The sequence below is a fragment of the Eurosta solidaginis genome, chromosome 2, assembly GCF_040869045.1.
Source record: "Eurosta solidaginis isolate ZX-2024a chromosome 2, ASM4086904v1, whole genome shotgun sequence".
NCBI classification, from domain to species: domain Eukaryota; kingdom Metazoa; phylum Arthropoda; class Insecta; order Diptera; family Tephritidae; genus Eurosta; species Eurosta solidaginis.
In genome coordinates, this window is record NC_090320.1 from 181,691,200 (window position 1) to 181,710,981 (window position 19,782).

Genomic DNA, 19,782 nt, shown 5'->3' on the forward strand with positions numbered 1-19,782 from the left:
GTGAATAGTATTTTTAAATATAGTTCACAGATTAATATTTAGTCAGATACACTCGAAGCCAATTCTAATATGTATCTAGAAAACTCCAAAATATTTGCGGTGTTTAAATCTACAAAGTCAAGACGGGACTTCGTTGAGGCTATTATGAGAGAATTAGCGAGTGAAACAAGCATTAAAGAAAAGGAAGGCCTGGAAGAAAAAATTGGTTTGCAATACATTATGATAGAAAGAAAATGGAAGGACGTCTAACGTAACAATTCAAAATTTCTAAGTAAGCATGAAAAGTGGCTAGCTGACAAAACTTTTTTGGACGAAGAAACACCTAGCACGTAAACCAATCCAACTAGAGGGAGGCCAACAAAACCCATAGAAGAGTGTTCTACCGACAAAAGGAAGAGGAAGCTGTCTGATACCACAAAAGCTATGGCCACGACTCATCTTTCAGAAGCACTGGCTATTAAATATAAAAAAGACGAAGAAAACGTGAAGTCTCATATAACAGAAGCAGTTGCGGTAGCAAGTCCAGTGCGACTGATGAGTATCATAAACAGCATTCCCACACCACCAAATGCGCTACCTAGGAAATACACTCCCGAAGAAGCTTTGGCGCTGTTTATAAATATCGGTTTAACGAAGAAAAATAAATTATATTGCGTAAGTCATTATTGGAACGTAATGCCGATATTTTACCTGGATACACAAAAATTAATCAAGCCAAGAAAGAAGCAGTTCCTCTATATGCCAAAATAACCGAAGTATCAGCTGAAATTGAGCTACAAAACCTAATGGATCATACGTCTACACGACTTCTTCAAAGTTTTACTGAAGAAAAGTTGAAATCACTGCCAAAGGAGCTAGCATTGATAAATAAGTGGGCTGTGATGGATCATCAGGCGCATATAAACAAAGAATAAATGTAGACGATGAAACAATTACAGATAGTAATATGTTTATGGCTTCTATTGTTCCATTACGACTAAAAGAATATTGGAAAAATCCACGTCCGTCATCAACTATATTGTGCCGCTCGATATTATTTAAATACGAGAAGGAGTCTTCGGAACTCATAAAAGCTACAGTGAGTGATATAAAAAATTAAATTGCCAAATTAGAACCAACAATAATTGAAATTGAAGAGGGGAATGTCATTACAATAAAGCATGATTTTCTTCTAACAATGGTCGATGGAAAAGTTTTGAACTTAATAACAAATACGACATTTACAATGAAATGTCCAATTTGTAAGAAGAGCCAAAAGGACTTAGAAAATCGTGATGATTCAATAACTGACGAACTAAATTATGAGTATGGAATATCTCCTTTGCATGCTAGGATAAGATGTATGAAATTTGTTTTGAAGCTGGCTTATACACTACCACAACAAGGAGACGTTTTCGACGGCAATACAACTTGTAAGCAGAAACAAAACAGGAGAAAAAAAAATTATTCAGGATGCATTCTATAAAGAGATTGGCCTTAGAGTTGACTGTCCAAAGTATGGATATGGAAATACAAATGATGGTAACTCCTCAAGAATATTTTTGAAAAGAATGAAGTGACTGCTCGCATAACAGGAGTTGATAGAGATATTGTGAAAAGACTGGGAGTAATTTTAAATATTTTAAACTACCATGAACCAGTTAATAGACCCAAATTTGGAGAATATGCATCTAAAATTACAGAGTTGCTGCATCAAAAGTATCCTGAGGAGAAACTTACACCAACGGTACATAAAATTTTAGCAATGGAAAAGTTTTAATAGAGTACCAGTGCTTACCATTAGGAGAATTGTCTGAAGAAGCTCAAGAATCTAAGAACAAAGACTACAAAAGATATAGATGTATGAACACCTGCAAAGTATCACGAGTTAGACAAAACGAAATTTATTTTAAAGCTTAGGCCTTTCGCCTCCAAACGAGTACTAAATTTTTATAGAAATCAATATGTCTATCGAGTTTGGTACAAATTGGTAAAGCGGTTACTAAGATCAAACTTTTTATCATAAATGGGCAGTGCCACTCCCTTTTTCCAAAATTCGTCGGCTGTTTAATCTTTAGCTCAAATAAAATTTCATTGAACCACTTTCAATAACTTTTAGTTATTAATAAAATACATATTTGGCTTGTAAATTAAAAAAAAAAAATGTAAAATTTTACGATGAACTTTGAAGCACCTTGTTATTGTGGCACCAAAAAGGGACATTTGAGTTTTATAAGAGTATTGCCATTTAAAAGAAACAATAGGTCTATCGATTTTGGTAGTTATTGATTACGTGATTACTTAGATACAACTTTTTATCATAAGTGGGCAGTGCCACGCTATCTTATCAAGATCATTAGTTTATCTTATTTAATGCTTAAATACGTCATTATAAGACAAATCTCATTTTTTTTTTTTTTTTTACTAAAAACATTTTGTTTTTGCATTTTTCTAAAAGTTTTCGACTTTAACGAGTTTTTGTGAAGCACCCTGTATCTGTGACATTCTGAGCTTTCACACAATAAAACTTCAAATAATTAGCTTTCATTTGCTTTTTAAATTTTTAAAATGTCTTCTTTGGTTCAAAAGTTATGATTTTTGCAAAGAAAAAACTCAAAAGACGCCACTGTGCGTCGCCATAACTCAAAAAAACACAATTTTCCAGGAGATCCATTCAAAGATTTTAACTGCCATATGTTGCGCATATAAAGACATATTTTCATTTTTATACCACGTGCTAAATTTTTAACTGATCACGAAGATTTTTTTATACAACATAGATCATGATATTGGGTACGTTTGTGTCATGTTTTTTGGGTTATGACGACGTTGCAGCAAATGAGCGATGTGTTTATTTTTGTCCGACGATTACGATCGGCATCGGGCAATCAAAATCGATGGCTGTGTAAGCGTACTTTAATAGTCGGAACCATAATTCTACAAAGTGATACTAACGGCTTCTGATTTACGGCTTACAAACCTTTTAAATTTTCTTCTCCTAAATGTCGGCGGTGCAACGCCAATTTTCTACGTCCTCTTGGCAAATATTAAACGCTTCATAAGACCTATGCTACTTGGTGTACCTAAAACACTGTAGAACAAATCTTGAATTAAATTAGCCCTTTCGCTGCTTGTGTCAGAATTACAACTCCCACTCTAACACGTTTGATGTTTCGGACTCGCTTTTTTGCATTAAAAAATATGTTCTTTCCTCTCTTAGTAGTAACTAACTGTATTCACTACCATATTGAATTCAATTTCTACTAATTCTATCCATTATATGTACATATGTACATATATTAATTACTAATACGTCATTTATTTTACTTAGCTGATAAGGTCTCCTCTGTAGCTGAGCAGTTTTAGATTTCGACGGTTAGCAAACCACTGCCTTACAACGAATTGGCATGAACAGGATTAGCCTGGTTTCATTGGACCACTTGAGGGCAGTGCGCTGTCACAACGTCCATTAAATCCGATAGCTGTGCCACTCCTAACACCTGCAGCCTTAACCTTGCGAGCGGAGGGCACAAGCACAACGTGCTCGATCGTTTCCTCATCCAATCCGCGCTTCCTACATCTGCTATCACTGATTATGCCTTATTTAAAAGTAAGTGACGCCAGAAGGCAGTGCTCAGTCAGAATACCCATCATAGTCTGACAGTCCCCTATTTTCAACGATAAGAGTAGAGTAACTTTGTTAATATCGGATTGTAAGACCTGCACATGATCTTCGACACTTTGCAGCCCAGTGCTTGGTTCCACGACTTTCCTGGTTGATCGAACATTTGCATTTAGCTCCATCAATATTTGATGACGCTATACTACTAAAGCCGTAAGCTTTACTCATCCAGCTCACACTTCTTACATCTTCTATCACTGATTATGCCTTATTTTAAAAGTAAGTAACGCCAGAAGGCAATGTTCAGTCAGAATACCCATTATAGGCTTACAGTCCCCTATTTTCAACGATAACAGTAACTTCGTTAATATCTGATTGTAAGACCTGCACATGATCTTCGACACTTTGCAGCCCAGTGCTTGGTTCCACGCCTTTCCTGGTTGGTCGAACATTTGCAGCCCCGCCTTATTTTCATCTCGCCCAATCTGATTGAAACGCCTTCGTTACCTCCGTCAATATTTAATGACGCTATACTACTAAAGTCGAAATGTCTGCCCCGAGGCATTGAGTCTCGTTCCAGTTGTTAGCGTTATGTTCTTCGCCACCAGGTCTACAGCTGGAATGTGCAGAATGGCATACAGTGCAGCCGTCGGGGTTGTTTTCAGGGCTCACGTAATGCTAAGCATTCTAGCCTACATACCACTTCAAATTTTTCAATGTACGTTCTTTTTTTAGTTGCCATTCACCAAACAAGGACTTCACAGAGAGTGGGCGATAAACCCCATGTATACCTCAGCATTCTGTTTTTTTTTAATTGATATATGTATTTTTTTACTTAACATGCTTTATCAATTTTTAACACCACCCTACGCTGAGCCGAGTTTACCGACTTGCCTTTGGTGTACGCATGTTGTGTTGTGGAGAACAGTTTTAAATTCATTCTGGACTTTATATACACATTTAATAGCTTTTCAAAGGTTTTTAGCAGAGAGAATGTAAAGCTAAAGTTTCTGTAGCCTTTGGCATACATATGACTGATCTACCCAGCCTTAGGTAGCAAAACGACACGAGCAGTTCTCCAAGAGTGCGGTACATTATTCAGCCTTACGCACCCACCGAATATTATTTTAAGCCATTCCACGATCGCTCTACTCGAGATTTGTAACATGGCAGGGAGTATACCATCTGAGCCTGGCAATTTAAACTTAGAAAGTCTTTATCGCCCTTTCGATCTTGGTATCAGTCGCCAAGCCCGGCACTACCGGCTCCGTGATCTAAGTATGAGTATTGTCTACTGGCTCTTCTGCATCATCTCCCGATGGGAAATATCCGTGGAGAAGCTATTCAAGGGTCTCTTCACTACTACGTCACCATTCTCCCTTGACTTTCTTTATTAGTCCCTGGACTATACTTCTTCCCCTAGCTGGGACTTTCCTCAGCCGCTGTTTCGGTGTAGAACTCGATGTGCGCACAGAAATGTTTCTGTGAGGCTCTCTTCGCCTTGTGGATTTCGCGCTTGTAGATCCTCAAAAGATCCCTATGCTCGTCCCTGAAGGCTTCGCTTTCCGCGACTTTTGCCAGCATGAACTTTTCATTTACCTGCCCTCTAACAAGTTAAGTTGCACTTATAGACATATGGACTATAGTGTTAACTACTTTGTATTCTTTACTTTAATTTTTAATATAATTTTTAATTGAGTTTTCGTGTTAACTTAAAATTTTTGAATAACTTCAAAAAAAGAAAATTCTAATTAGTTTGAAAATATTTAAACTCAGAAATAAATAAAATAATATTTTTAAAAAATAAATATTTAAATATTTGGTTACCCACCAAATGGACATAAGATAAGTAACCATTTATAACTCGACTTATCCCACGAATGTGATATTAAAAACTGTGAAATATGATCCCGATAATCTCTGTTTTGAATAGAAAAGCTGTTAAACTAATGGGCTGTTGTTATTGTAGCGATAAGGACACTCCCCGCAGGCCTTGGGGATGGATGTTGTTGGTGCTTTGCCGGATGCAGATCCGGTACGTTCCGGTACCAAGCACCATAAAGTTACCAGCCCGACCATCTCGAGAACGATTTGGTATGACCACATGAAACCTTCTAGGCCGTAACGCCCTCCAAGACCCCCCAGATCCATCAGGAGACCTGCACAGTTCTTAGGGGTGGCCAGATCTCGGCAGTTAATGAAACAGGATTCGCCACGGGTTGGTGAGGTTGACAATGGGGTTGGAGAAGCTATATATTGCGCTAGCAATCCCTTCAAAGGGTTGCGCAACACAACCCCTTGAATCAATTTGGTATTTTAGTCGCCTCTTACGACAGGCATAACTACCGCGGGTATATTCTAAGCCCCCTAACCCGCTGGGGTAAAAGGTGGTGTGACACCACCCAGTAGAAAAGGTTGGCGCATCCCTTAATTGTGGCAATACAAGTCTGAAATTACAGAACGGTTGAAGAAACTGATTGAAATTTCAGCGATATATATAAACTAATGGGATCGTAGTTTTCAATTACGGTATTTCATCTCTCCCACATCCTCTCCCGATGAGATGAATAAATGTCGAGAAGCGCGCGAGGTACTCTTCATTGTTACTTGACCAACTTTACTGCCTTCTAAGAAGACTCAGCTCCCTACTTCACTATGGTAATCTTCTTAAGCACTTAGTACAACATATCCTTCGCAATCCCGTGTTGGTGTATCTGGTTTTGACTCTGCAAAAGGTTCAATGCGTCCACCGACCTCACCACACATGGAATCGTGAGAATTAAGGGCTAGCATGAAACTCTGCCTTGCCCTTGGCGGTCAGGAACAACGTCCTTTAGCCATTTCATTTCAGCCGCGTCACTATTGCAGCTTATCAACTTAACTCTTTTGTACTTCCACTAAATCATAACGAAAAGGTCTTTTTTGTTTAGTATTTCCTTGCGAACTTACATACAAATGCATATGTGGTTTCTTTTGTATTATACGTTGCATTTTCTAACATTATAAAAGAATTACCTATAGCCATCATCCAGTGGCAAAAGCCTGAGACAGATAAATAATTTTGCATGTAAATGCAACAACGATTTGAGCCAGATAAATCCAGATAGAAATAAGTCTGGTTCAATTTGTGAGCCAGATAAGTTGTTAATTACTTGTCTTTAGTTTGAAAACGCTGCCTTTAATAAACCTACTTTTCAAAAATAGATGTCGCTTCTTAGCCTTTCGCCATATGAGTTAAATGAAAAACAGCGGCGACAGTTGCCTATCACATTTCACGTGTGCGAAAATATCACGACATCTGCTTCTCTCAATGATCTAGAGCATTCCCGTGAGAATTGCGCGTGAGCCGGAGCTGTAAAACTCACTGGATGACGGCATATGCCTACAAATATGTATTTATGTATGTTCATTAGGGCTGGTCAAATTTTGTTTCCATCCGTCCCGATTTTTGCAAAATATATATATTTGCCATATGAATTAGAGATATACGCCGCCGATAAACGCCGCCGCCGATTAGGGTCGTTTTTCGCACGCCGCCGCCGAATGTCAAAAATATCGGCGCGGCGGCGGCGGCGGCATCCGGCGCGTTACTATATTTTCTACTCGTTTAAAAAGACTGTTTAGGCCTTTTATTGTTCATGTCGAAAATTGGTCGGATATGTTCGAAACTGGTATCAACGGATGCGCATCACTGCCAGTTATAACAAACTAATTGCGAAATTTAACTCTTTCTAACTGTTCAAAAATTATTTAAAAAAAACAGACGTTTTCGATGTCAGCTTAATACGGACTTTACATCACCCATTTCACCAAGTTATTAAAACAAAACACTAAAAGAAAAGTTATACAATAAATTTATATGCTTACTTTGCATATTTTTTCAAAAAAATATTGAACAATGAATTCAAGTAAAATTACCCAAGGCGTTTCAAATTGTTTTCAAATTGTCCTCAAGTTGTTAAAAAAAAGCAAAAAAGGTACCGATTTTTTTTAAATTTTATATTGCGATTGGCTGAAAGAATAAGCCAAATCAGTGATGCAAACTCTTTTAGTAGGTTCTAGGGGCATAAACACTCCTTGGAAATGATTCTTACCTCATACTTAAGTTGAGGATATATGTACGTATGAGAAGGTTTTGAAAAATCATTTGGGCTTACATTCAAAAATCTGTTGTTTATTTGCGAAACTAAACAATAGCGTTTGACATAAAGTTGGCGGCCCTATCCAAAACTAGTCCCTTGGAGTGAATCACAGTGATTATAGCCCAACAACGAAAATTAAATATCACCTACACGTTATGGCTCCTTTTATAAATGTGAATACGTAGGCACATATATGTATTTACTAGGCGAGGCTTTGTCCCTAGCAATGACACTCAAAGTAGTGAAGCAAAAGCTTTCCCAAGACAGTCGAAATAATGACCGTGTGTGCTACTACCCTAACGTAGGGGACAGTCGAACTAGTCTGAAAACTGAAGCTACGCGGTCATCCATAACGAGCTCTTATATCATAAGGCCCGAAAACAGCACTTAACACTTCTCAACTTAAAATCGGTCGACTTTCATTCTAAAATATCGTTTTGATTTCACGAAGACTATTGAAATCAATGTTGTGAACACAAACATCTGCAAACTTTGGTCTACATTTTAAAAACTTTATCCAGGGTCCTTGTAAAATTTTAATTATGTAGATGCACCGAGGATTATACGATTCTCGCCCATGAGTTACGCAATGACATCCACTTAGACTGCTTATGATTTCGAGGGCGGCATCATTGACCGAATAGTCACTCCCTAACGTTTCAAGATGTTTCTCTGATGTAGCTCGGCAGCATAGCGCCACAAAAGCATCCGTTAGAAAGTCTTCGGAGCTACACCCAGAGCTTCTAGGAATTGTAGCTCTTAAAAACAGTCGCAAAAACTGGAGGCGCTCTGTGCTACGAGAGTCATGAGTATTAATAGACCTTCAATAGCAACAGTAAGTCGCCTTTGTGCCTGTGGCCAAGGAGCCACAAATGATTTAAAGAAATTGTGTCAGCGACGATTATTAGGAGTTAACTCCAGGTGAAACTACGCATTGCACGAGATATACAGATAAAGGTGTGACCATTTTATGTATCTTTTCTTTTCAGCAGACGCAGGAGTACCAATTCCAAACACCGGGGTTAGGTACGAAGCCTCTCTGGAGTAAATGAACGAGGGACAATCCCTCCGCAAGGAGCCAAAACGTTCATTTCCTAAAATACATACAAACAAAACCTTTCCTAAATATTAGTTTTTTGAATAGAAAAATCAAGCTTTTAGAAGTAAGAACACCATCCACGCCGCGGCCGCCGGTATATAATAGAGCCTACGCCGCCGCCGCCGATAAAGTGATCGGCGTAAACCTCTAATATGAATGTAGGGTTTGGCCAAAAAATCTTCATAGCTTCTGATAGAATTATAGGAAAAATATCATATTCAGAGTTTTCAAATTTTCCGATGGTGTCTTAGTTGTTGTATATAGACGTAATACCCAGCTTGCTTTGGTTAGCCATCGATAATGTACAGTTGTTAACATCTGTTTCCAAACGTGTTATAGAAAAAAAAACGTGAAGGTGTTTTGGCTGTTACTGCAGAAAGTCCCGAAAAACAACCACGAATGGAGAGCAAAAAAGATTTTAAAAAATAACAACATAAAATTACTTTTATTTTGAAAAATACGTTAAAATGGTCAATTCTAAGTAAAAAAATAAATTGCATTAAAATTATAAAAATTGTTTTTTTTTGAAAATTTTTTTCTACTAAAACGAATTCGAAAAAAGAAAAACTGTCTGAATGAAAGTTCTTGGAAATGTTCTGAACTTATTTTAGCTGTAAAGAAAAAAAATGTCCATAAGAAATTTGTTAAAAATTATAATATATTAGTTAAAAGTTCATTTTAAGCTAATTTGTCATAATTTAATCCTGATATCTCTACTAAAATTCAAAAACACTATAGATATTAATACAGATTCTGAAATTTACGTCAAATACCTTTAAATTAAGCCCAATATGATATTTTTCCTATAATTCTATCAGAAGCTATGAAGATTTTTTAGCCAAACCCTACATTCATATGGCAAAATATCTATTTTGCAAAAATCGGGACCTCGATGTCTTCAGCAATTTTTCTTAGAATCATCTGTAGATTACGTTTTTGCTATACTCCTGATAGAAAAAAATCCATCCATACAATTTGACCCGCTCTAATATACGTACAAACATACATATGTATACACTGGCCACTCTGCTTAAGCTTACGTCACTCTTTTGTAGTGAAGTAAACGCCCTACAAAAGAGTTCGCTGTGCCCACCAAACATTTATGTTAGAGAACGATTAAAATACAATTCGAATTTTAATGCAAGACGACTTGCGAAACAGTCGATTACGGACGGATGTCACGTTGTTTCTTTTTTTTTCAATTCAATAATTATTTTCTCACCTTTTATACGTGTTTCGGCTGGTACATTTGGTACATTTTCCTTGATTACTAGGTCAAAGCTTTAAAACCGGAATTCTATTATTCAAGCAGAAAACGGAAAAATAATAGCGATTTCAAGTTCGTAATTCTTCTATGTTATGGCGTTTTCTTTTCTGAAACAAATTTTACGCCTATGTTGCACCCTTAAATTCTAGCTTTTGAACTAGATTGTTGTTGTTGTTGTTGTAGCGATAAGGTTACTCCCCGAAGGCTTTGGGGAGTGTTATCGATGTGATGGTCCTTTGCCGGATACAGATCCGGTACGCTCCGGTAACACAGCTCCATTAAGGTGCTAGCCTGACCATCTCGGTAACGGTTTATATGGCCACATTTGAACTAGGTCACCCAGAACTTTGAAAAGTGGATGTATTTGTAGGTAAGGATGCCCCTTTTCTTATTTAGTGGAAACAAATTTTTGGAAGAAACGCACAAATTGTCCAAAGAGCTGTGAAAAACCAATGGGCGACATTATTTTCAGAAAAGAAACACCATTAGGTCTTCGTTTTAGAGATATTGACCAAAGTTTGGACCTGGATTACCGTAATATATTTACCGCCAATATGCGCATCAAAGGGGAAGGAGTTATTTTAAACTATAAAGATAGAATGTATTTTATTCTCATATACATGCATAGCACCGATCGTGTAGATATTGCGCAAAATACATTAAAAAAAAAAAGTTTCATTTTATAAGGCTACTAAGTCAGAAAATATTAAAAAGTGTTTTTCTTTAAACATGGTATCAATTGGAAAAAATTTAAATTTATATACATATGTATATGGTAAAATGATTTTCGTGATTTTATAAATTTTATAATGTCGCGCCCGTTAAGCTCTTCTCAGACCTTTCCTTGGCACTACTAATTAATTATTTTTAATTGTAATTTATCTGACTATATTTCATTGTTTAATAATTTATGAAAAATTTAAACAACGTTACATCACGACGGACAAGGCGACAGCTGTTTCGATTATACCTCGTAAATTTCTTCAAAGGCTTTTCTCCCGGGAGTGGAACTCGAACCCGAACTCCTGCAATGGTTGAACTGTTACAAACACATTCAGCCACGCCATGCCTTAGTCGTTGTAAACTCATCCCAATTTCCAACTTTGCATAGTTTATTTTTTGGACAGAACATAATTTGTATATTTTCATATGTCAAAGCTACGCTTTTTGTTGTTGGTGGTTGGTGGTTTCAAAGAAACTGATACCTATTTGCATTGCTATATTTATAGAAATACAAAGAATTTACCAATGTTGTCTATTTGTATTAATTTCATAGTGTCACGTTGTTTTAATTTTTAAGAATTGCTTCAATTAAATGTTTTCGGTAAAAGTCTAGAACAGGAGTCGACTGCTTATAGACGTCAAAAAATATCGGGAGAGTTGTCAAAAGACGCGTTTGACTTCGGAAATGAAAAATTGTATCCCCGCCCAGAGATATTTGCAGTTGAAGTTGTCAAATTCCATGTAGTTGTTGTAATGTTGTTGTGCACTGACAAAATTTTGGGTAGAAAGGGAATTTGCACGGATTTAATTGTGATCCCACCCTATTGGTTGACCGGCAAGGGTAATTTTTTATAAGCGTGGCCCAAGGCCGCCAACGCAGAAAGGTGTTGTGCCCAAAAATACTATGGATCCCACCCCCTGTTTCGAAGAGACCCGAGGTCATTTCCGGGTCTTCGTTAATATCTTTAGAACGAGCTAAAATTTTTATTATCCGCTTTCAGATTGATAATACTGAAGTCAAGAAGCGTCGTTTGACAGCTCTCCCGATATGAACGCCATATTTGAACGCGTATTAGCAATCGACCCATCTTCAAGACTATTACCATGTTTTCATACATAAGCAATGAGGGCAATGCCCGCTTCATTAATACAATCTAATCATCACTTTAACATTTTTCATCAAAATAATAAAAGTTTTGCTCAAAACTCTCGCTACCGTTACAATAAAAATTCCATCCCGTATGTATGTATGAAAATAAATTCACATTTTGTATTTAAATGGCTTTGTAGTTCTATAGGTATTAACATCCATCTCGGCCACACCAGCCACACCATTCACGAAGCATCTTTTCGCATGCGTAAGCAATGCAATAAAATAGTATATGGAATGGCACACCTTAGATTAACGCCAGTCTGCCTTTGACGCAATACCTTTGTACTTATTGCATGTACATATGTAATTCACACACAGCTTTTACTATTTTCTTAACAATGTATTCTTTTTGCTGCGTAGGATAATTGCGAAACAACGAAAACGAACCAAAATACCACGTACACATCTCTGTTTCACCCACACACTTTAATCATTGCGATGCGTTTGTGCCAAATTTCATTCACAAAAATTTTAAATCTGCGATTTTTCGACCACATATCTTTACACACGTACATATATTTATAAATACGAAACACACGTACGTACTTATGTATATTTAATCTGTATGCAATTATATGTAGAGGAAAATATATTGCGGAATCAGTGAATAAAGTACACCTTTTATTTGATCTTCATTAACATGTTATGTTATAAAGTTATAGAAAAATAAATTCAAAAATATCAGTAATTAAAAACAATAAAATACTTTTGTAACAATGTAAAATTCTCTTATATGCACATCCGATTGCATTACGAACACGAAACGTTGAATGCCGCAGAGGAAACTGATTCCGATGTGAACAAAACAAGCATTCGGCGGTGCAGTCAACAACAAAAGACATCGGTGAGCACCGACAACATGATAGCAACACGCCTTTGCAACATTACTGACGAAATACAGTTGAAGCCTGACCGTATTGTCGTCAATATGAATAGTAAATATCACACGTTCTGTTAGCCAAAACTCCATATACCGCAATCGCTCACTAGCGATCGCTATCGATAGTACTGGTTCCCAGCGTCAGCATTAACAGCGAATACAATTAGAAAAAAAATTGTTTTAAGCGGTGTCGCTCCCTGCTTACACACCTATATACGATAAGAACGAAAAGGACAAGGACTTCTTCTATGATTAATTAAAAAAAGACACACGATGACTTTCCGTCCCGTAATGACATTAAGATCATACGGTCGGAAAATTGGCCTCCACAGTGTCACATCTTCCAACGGGTTGAGGCTGATTGACTTCGCCGTGGCTCGAAATATAGTCATATGCAGTAGCAGGCTCCAGCATAAAAACATACACCAAGCTACTTCGCTAGCGAAGAACACGAAACCAAATCGATAACGTAGTGATCGATGACAGACATACATAGTACCAGCGTCCTGGATGTGCGTACTCTACGAGGTGCAAATATCGACTCGGACCGTTACCTCTAGCAGCCAAAATTCATAGACGCCCCTTCGCAGCAAAGAATGTGCGCACAGTGACGCAAGGAAAGTTTGCAATCTTCGACCTAACGATGTGACCGATCAGTGGAAGCATGTCTTTCTCTCATTACATACCACCGCTGCTGGTACCATAGGTTTCTACGATGAGGAATGTCGCGCTGCCTTGGAATAGAAGAACGTTGCTTTTAGGGCCACGCTGCGTAAGTGCATGGCAACGCGCAGTATATTGGAGCATTATCGTGAGGCGGGAAGGAAGGGAAGCGCCTATTTAGAAGGAAAAAACGTGAGGAGCTTCGGAGCCTCAGCCACGTAACTGTTGGCGGATATAAATTCCAGAATGTGAAGGAATTCGTTTACTTAGGAATCAGCATTAACAGCAAAAACAATGTCAGCCTAGAAATCAAACGGAGAATAGCTCTTGCCAACAAGTGTTACTTTGAAAATCGAAAAGTAAAGTACTCTCTCGAAGAACAAAAGTCACGGTCCAAAAGTCGCGCATCATAACTGTCCTCATGTATCGCTCGGAATCATGGACGGTGTCGAGAGAACATGAGATGGCTCTTGGAGTGCTCGAGATAATAGTTTTCCGGAAGATTTATGTTCCTGTCCGTAATGCCGACGGCGAGTATCGAAGGAGGTATAATGTTGATCTGTAAGAGCTCTACGCAAATATGACGATAGTTCAGCAAATAAAAACCTCAATGCTTCGCTGGCTAGGTCATGTTGTGTGATTGGACGAAGAAGATCCGGTCAAAAAGTATTTCAGTCGACACGCAGTTTGGAAGCAGAGAAAGGGGGAAACTTCCAGTGAGTTGGGAGGGGCGGGTGGAGGAAGGCTTGACCGCCCTTGGTGCTCCCAATTGGCGTCAGTTGACGCAAAACAGGGATAGCTAGCGTGACTTGTTATAAAATGGCGAGAATCGCTTAGGCGGTTAAGCGGCAAATAATGACTAGAATCATTTTGCGACAACATGTTTACGGTCCATTGTGTCTCAACGTTTACAAGGCAATTGTAACGAGGCAACCACGCAATGATTAGGCTAGGTCAGTTGCCCTGGTAGGGGACGCTCACTTGAGTAGCATGAAAGTGCATTGTGGTACCACAAAAAATAACGGTGACATAGTTACAGCTACTTAGGGTAGCAACTATATAGTTTCTAATGAGACCAATCTCAACCTTATAGAAATCCTCTGGATATCCAAGTAAGTCGCGACCGAAAAAGCTGTGAAATCATCATCCTTTACACAGCTGCAGCAGGATAGGGTTTCCAATATATTGGACTCCCATTGCACAGTGCCCTGTCAAAACCCAAATCACCATTGATAGATAAGCTTTACTGATTCCAATCATTTCGGCAGACCTCCTGCCATCCACTTCTGAACAGAAGGATCATGCTACCCTGCAAGACGTAGTGTCCGCTTGCTGAGCTGGCTCGAGGCCCATTTATACAGGATCAGACCACAGGTGGCCGGCGGAGTCTCGAAATCCCCACAGCCATATCCATCCGGTTTAATTGTACCGATGCAGCCTAAGAGATCCACTTGACCAAACATCCGTAACATATTTTTTACAGTATACTAACCTTTTACTGAAGTTTATACTGAGCTTAAGCTGCCGATCTGGCAGGGTTAATCTCTAGTTATCCTATCAGTTATTTACGTTCGTTCGCAATGGCATCGAATATACACAATAAGCTTTTGGGCCTGAGTACTATTAGAACTCATATTGATTTCTAGAACACTTCTAAAATCTCAAGAGTTGTTTCGAATCAGTGGCTCAACTTGAGCATCATAGCGTTCTCAGCAAAAAAGGGAATTTTTTATAAAGCAAAAACTGCTGTTGCTTTAGTTGAAAAAAAGATAGCTCCCAACTTTTACTCAAGTGTGTTTCTCTAATTTTAAACAAATGAAATTATTATAAATTTATTTTTAATTCATAACGCATCACTAAATATAGCTGTTGTCTTTGATGTTATTATTATTGATGTTGTGAACACTGTACATTTCTCAAAATCTCTCAAAAGTTGAGGAATAATGTGAGAATGACGTTGGGGATCAACTTAAGAACTATAAATATTACAAAATTTCTTAAAAGTTGAATAGTGATTGGAGAATGATGTTGGATATCAACTTGAGAACTATCAGATTTAGGAATACTTAATTAGAAAATGATGTTGGATATCAAGGCTTCAGAATTTTGTTTTAAGTTTGTTCGGTAAGGAAAATCCATCTAGATAGGTTAGGTTGAACTGGCCGGTCCACGGGGACCTCACATAAGCTAATTATCTAGATAACAATAAACCAATGTCTCCATACAAAAAAGCCTTCCCAAAAGGCGGCCTTAAACTGTGGCTGAAAAACTGCTCTGTAGTTTGACTAAGCAAACTTAGTTTAAGCCTAGCTTAATCAACTACTAAAAAACCGGACCTTATGTAAAGATAATATCGAAATCATATTTATTCCACTCCAACTTTATATTTTTGATCCTCATAAAAATTTTTACAGTGGTTATGTAAAATTTTAATATCAAAGATCATAGTTTGACTGCATTGTTGAGTTTGGCTGTTATTCCTTTTGGACGTTTAGTAATCTGCCGCCGTTAAAAAAATGTGTTAGCTTCAGTCTATTTACATCTATCTATATATATATATGTTAACATGGCATATGTTAACAATTGCTACAACAATAAATGATTAATAAGCAATAATAAATACAGGTAAAGCGGATATGCAACTCTCGTTGCACAATATTTCACATAAAAGCTCAAGAAGCAATGTCAGCAAAATTAGCTTGAATTTATTTAGAGCGGAAGTTCAATACTTTCCCACAAAATTGCCAGACGCGACGTCAGCAAATTAAAGCTCCAATTCATTTAAACAGGAAGCCCAACATGCGCAACTAAAGTTGGCTAATTCGCGGAATAGCAAAACGCAGCAGCAACGCCAGCGGAGTCGGCCAATTAATTAAGCGTAGTTATAAGTTAATGATTTTTGTAAAGTTAGTTCTACTTTTGATGTGACTCAATAAAAGTCGTAAAGACCCTAAAAATATATTTTTTTGGAATTCTTAATAAAAGAATCCTTAACTGGCGCCCAACGTGGGGCCTACGGTTGTTCGCGGGTTGCAGAAAGTAGTGGTTAAATCCTTTAGATTCCGTTCCGAAAAACACTAAACAAAAAACCGTGTAAAATCGCGCGATTAAGAAAGCGTGCAATATTCGAGTGGAATACTTTAAGAAAAGGAAAAACGAAAGAAGCAACGAAAGCAGCAACCGAGGCCAGAGAATAGAAGCAGCGTATATCGGCCCCCCAGTAGACCGACCAAGGACAAAAAGGAGACGCCCAGTCGTCAGCCGGTACGCGAAGAACCTTCCCCAAAAAAATGGAGAAGCTAGCAATGTAAGTTAAGTTTCGAAATAAGTAAGTGAAAGAAATTTGTGAAATAAAAATTTTTAAGTAAATGAATAGTAGATTACTAAGGAAATCGTTTGAAAAGTGTAGTTGAAAAAAAATCTTATTTTGAAGTTAAAAGTAAAATGAAAAATTAATTCGAGAAATTTTATTGGATAAACGAAAAATTGCAAGGCAAACTCTGCGAAAAAAGTATTCGCCTTAGAATTAAAATTTTAGGAATAGTAACAAGCCTCTATTGAGAGCTAGATTGATAAAAAGTAAAGTAAAAAGAGTGTAGAATTAACCCTTTGTGAATAATTAGTGACAACACCGAGAAAATTTTATGATAAAAGTGAATCAATTACCAAAATTTAAATAACTAAATTTATCACTTCTTGTGGAAAACTTAAAGAAAGGTTTTATACTTTAGATTTTCAATTGGTTCGGTTCATTGAATTTCACTATTAATAAAAGAAATTAATTATATCAAATAAATTTAACAGTTGAAATGAATCCAAACAACCTCGTTCGTCCACCAATCTTGAACGCACCCCAAGCTCCAGCTGCACCTTCTGGTCAGCAAGCTCCTCGTAACCCCAATGCGTTTTCAATGGAAGAACTTACAAATATTGTCTCAGGACTTGTCACCAACATCCTGAAAACCGAGGGGCGGAACCTAGTTCAAGCCGCCCTAAATCCTATCGCGAATTTTTCGATCTTTACGGACATTACAATCGATACAAATTTAACCGGTAATGTTTCCGAACTTGGCAAAATTCCGGATGTCGTAAGATGTCTTCGGGAATTCTCTGGAAACCCAGGAGAATTCACATCTTGGAGGAAAAGTGTGGACAGAATCCTCCAAATATACGAGCCTCAAAGAGGAACTCCCAAATACTATGGGATACTTAATGTCATACGAAATAAAATTGTGGGCAACGCCGATGTCGCCCTGGAGTCGTACAACACATCCATTAGACTGGCAGGCCATATCAAAATGCCTGACACTCCATTACGCGGACAAGCGCGACCTTGGTACCCTCGAGTACCAAATGACTTCACTCGTACAGGGTAACCTTACGATCCAAGAGTTTTACCAACGGGTATACTCTCATTTGTCCTTAATATTAAATAAACTAGGCTGCATGGAAGTCGGCACAGAAGCCATGCACCTACTAACCCGCACTTATAGGGATAAAGCCCTAGACACTTTTGTCCGTGGCCTCAAAGGATATCTCCCCAGACTCCTAGGAATGAGAGAACCGGCGGACCTCCCTCAGGCACTCCACCTGTGCCTTAAACTAGAAAATCAGAATTTCAGGTCACATTATGCTCTAAGCAATAATGGCCAAGGTAGAAAGCCGCAGGAATTTCGACCACCTTTGCCTCCTAGAAGGCTAAATAATGAATTCTACCCAGAATTGGCATACATGCCCCAACCCAGGTTGTACGCAACCAACCCATACCAACCACCACAGGTAAGTGGTCAAGGCCAACGTCCACAACCAGCTAATCATTATGGTCAGCAACCAAACTATCCACCACCGAGGCCCTTTCAGAAGCCTCAGCCCCGTCCAGAACCCATGGATATAGACCAGTCGCTGAGAACGCGCAACATAAATTATATGAATAGGCCGCGTCCTAATGACCCAACTAACAAAAGACCCCCTACCGGAAACCCTCCAGCACCAGTTCCCCCAAACAAAATCCAAAGGAACTTCCATATAGATGCCGACCAACCTGAGGAATATTCCCCTACCATGACAAATGACGATCAGACAAATGCAGATTATTACAACGACGAAACTTATACCACTCCTGACAACTGCGAGGAACAACACAAGGACAATTACCTAGACACAACAGACCTACATTTTTTAGGATGAACCACTCTTCGCTACCTTACTTCCAGTGCAAACTGAAGATTGGAGAAACTGTAAAATTTTTAATAGATACAGGATCTACAAAAAACTATATACAGCCCTCCATTGTTCCCAATCCAATCAGAAACGACAAAATTTTTTTTGCAAAATCAATAGCGGGAGACATCGAAATCAAAGAACACACCTATCTCAATCTTTTTAACACCGATAACAAATTGAAATTTTACCTCCTCCCCACAATAAAATCCTTCCATGGTATACTTGGAAACGACAGCCTCAAGGAACTCGAAGCTGTGATCCACGTCAAGGATGACTTTATGGAAATAAAAGGAAACACAAGAATTAGGATAAAACAGTTAGCTTCGGGATCAATTAACAAAATTGACCTTAAGGAAGACAACATGTCACCAAGTCAGAAAAGTAAAATCAATAATCTAGTAGAAAAATTTTCTAGTCTCTTCGCGGAACCCAACGATAAACTTACATACACCACTAAAGTCGTAGGCGATATCAGAACCAATAAAGATACTCCTGTTTATACACGATACTATCCCTACCCCATGTCGCTTAAAAGCGAAGTTGAATCCCAAATAAATAAAATGCTAGACGACGGCATTATTCGACCATCAAGGTCACCTTACAACTCACCCGTTTGGGTGGTAGCGAAAAAGCCTGACTCCCAAGGAAACAAGCAGTATCGAGTCGTTATCGACTATCGCAAGCTTAACGCGATTACTGTAGCAGACCGCTACCCAATACCTCAGATAAATGAAGTATTGTCTCAGTTCGGGAAAAATAAATTTTTTTCCGTGTTAGACCTAAAAAGCGGATTTCATCAAATCCCGCTCAAGGAATCCGATATTGAGAAAACGGCTTTCTCAATCAATAATGGCAAGTACGAGTTCACGAGATTGCCATTCGGACTCAAAAATGCCCCGTCAATATTCCAGCGAACCCTAGATGACATTCTTCGTCATCACATCGGCAAACTATGCTACGTCTATATCGATGACATAGTCGTCTTCAGCAACTCTGAAGAAGAGCACGCTCTCCACTTACAGCAAATTTTT

The 19,782-nt window shown here is 38.2% G+C and overlaps 1 protein-coding gene across 13 annotated transcripts in view; it reads right to left on the reverse strand.

Moving 5' to 3' along the window:
* Positions 1-12,756, reverse strand: part of LOC137240365 (uncharacterized) — a 259,874-nt gene extending 247,118 nt beyond the window's left edge. For 4 of the 13 annotated variants that reach the window (XM_067766507.1, XM_067766502.1, XM_067766512.1 and 1 more), the window contains exon 1: positions 12,692-12,754. The gene's annotated coding sequence lies outside the window, so the exon portion shown is untranslated. Of the gene's footprint in view, positions 1-12,048; positions 12,192-12,228; positions 12,378-12,527; positions 12,544-12,603 lie in introns of those variants that run through there. The other 9 variants (XM_067766508.1, XM_067766506.1, XM_067766501.1 and 6 more) reach the window with 7 other exon arrangements.
* Positions 12,757-19,782: the final 7,026 nt, after the last annotated feature.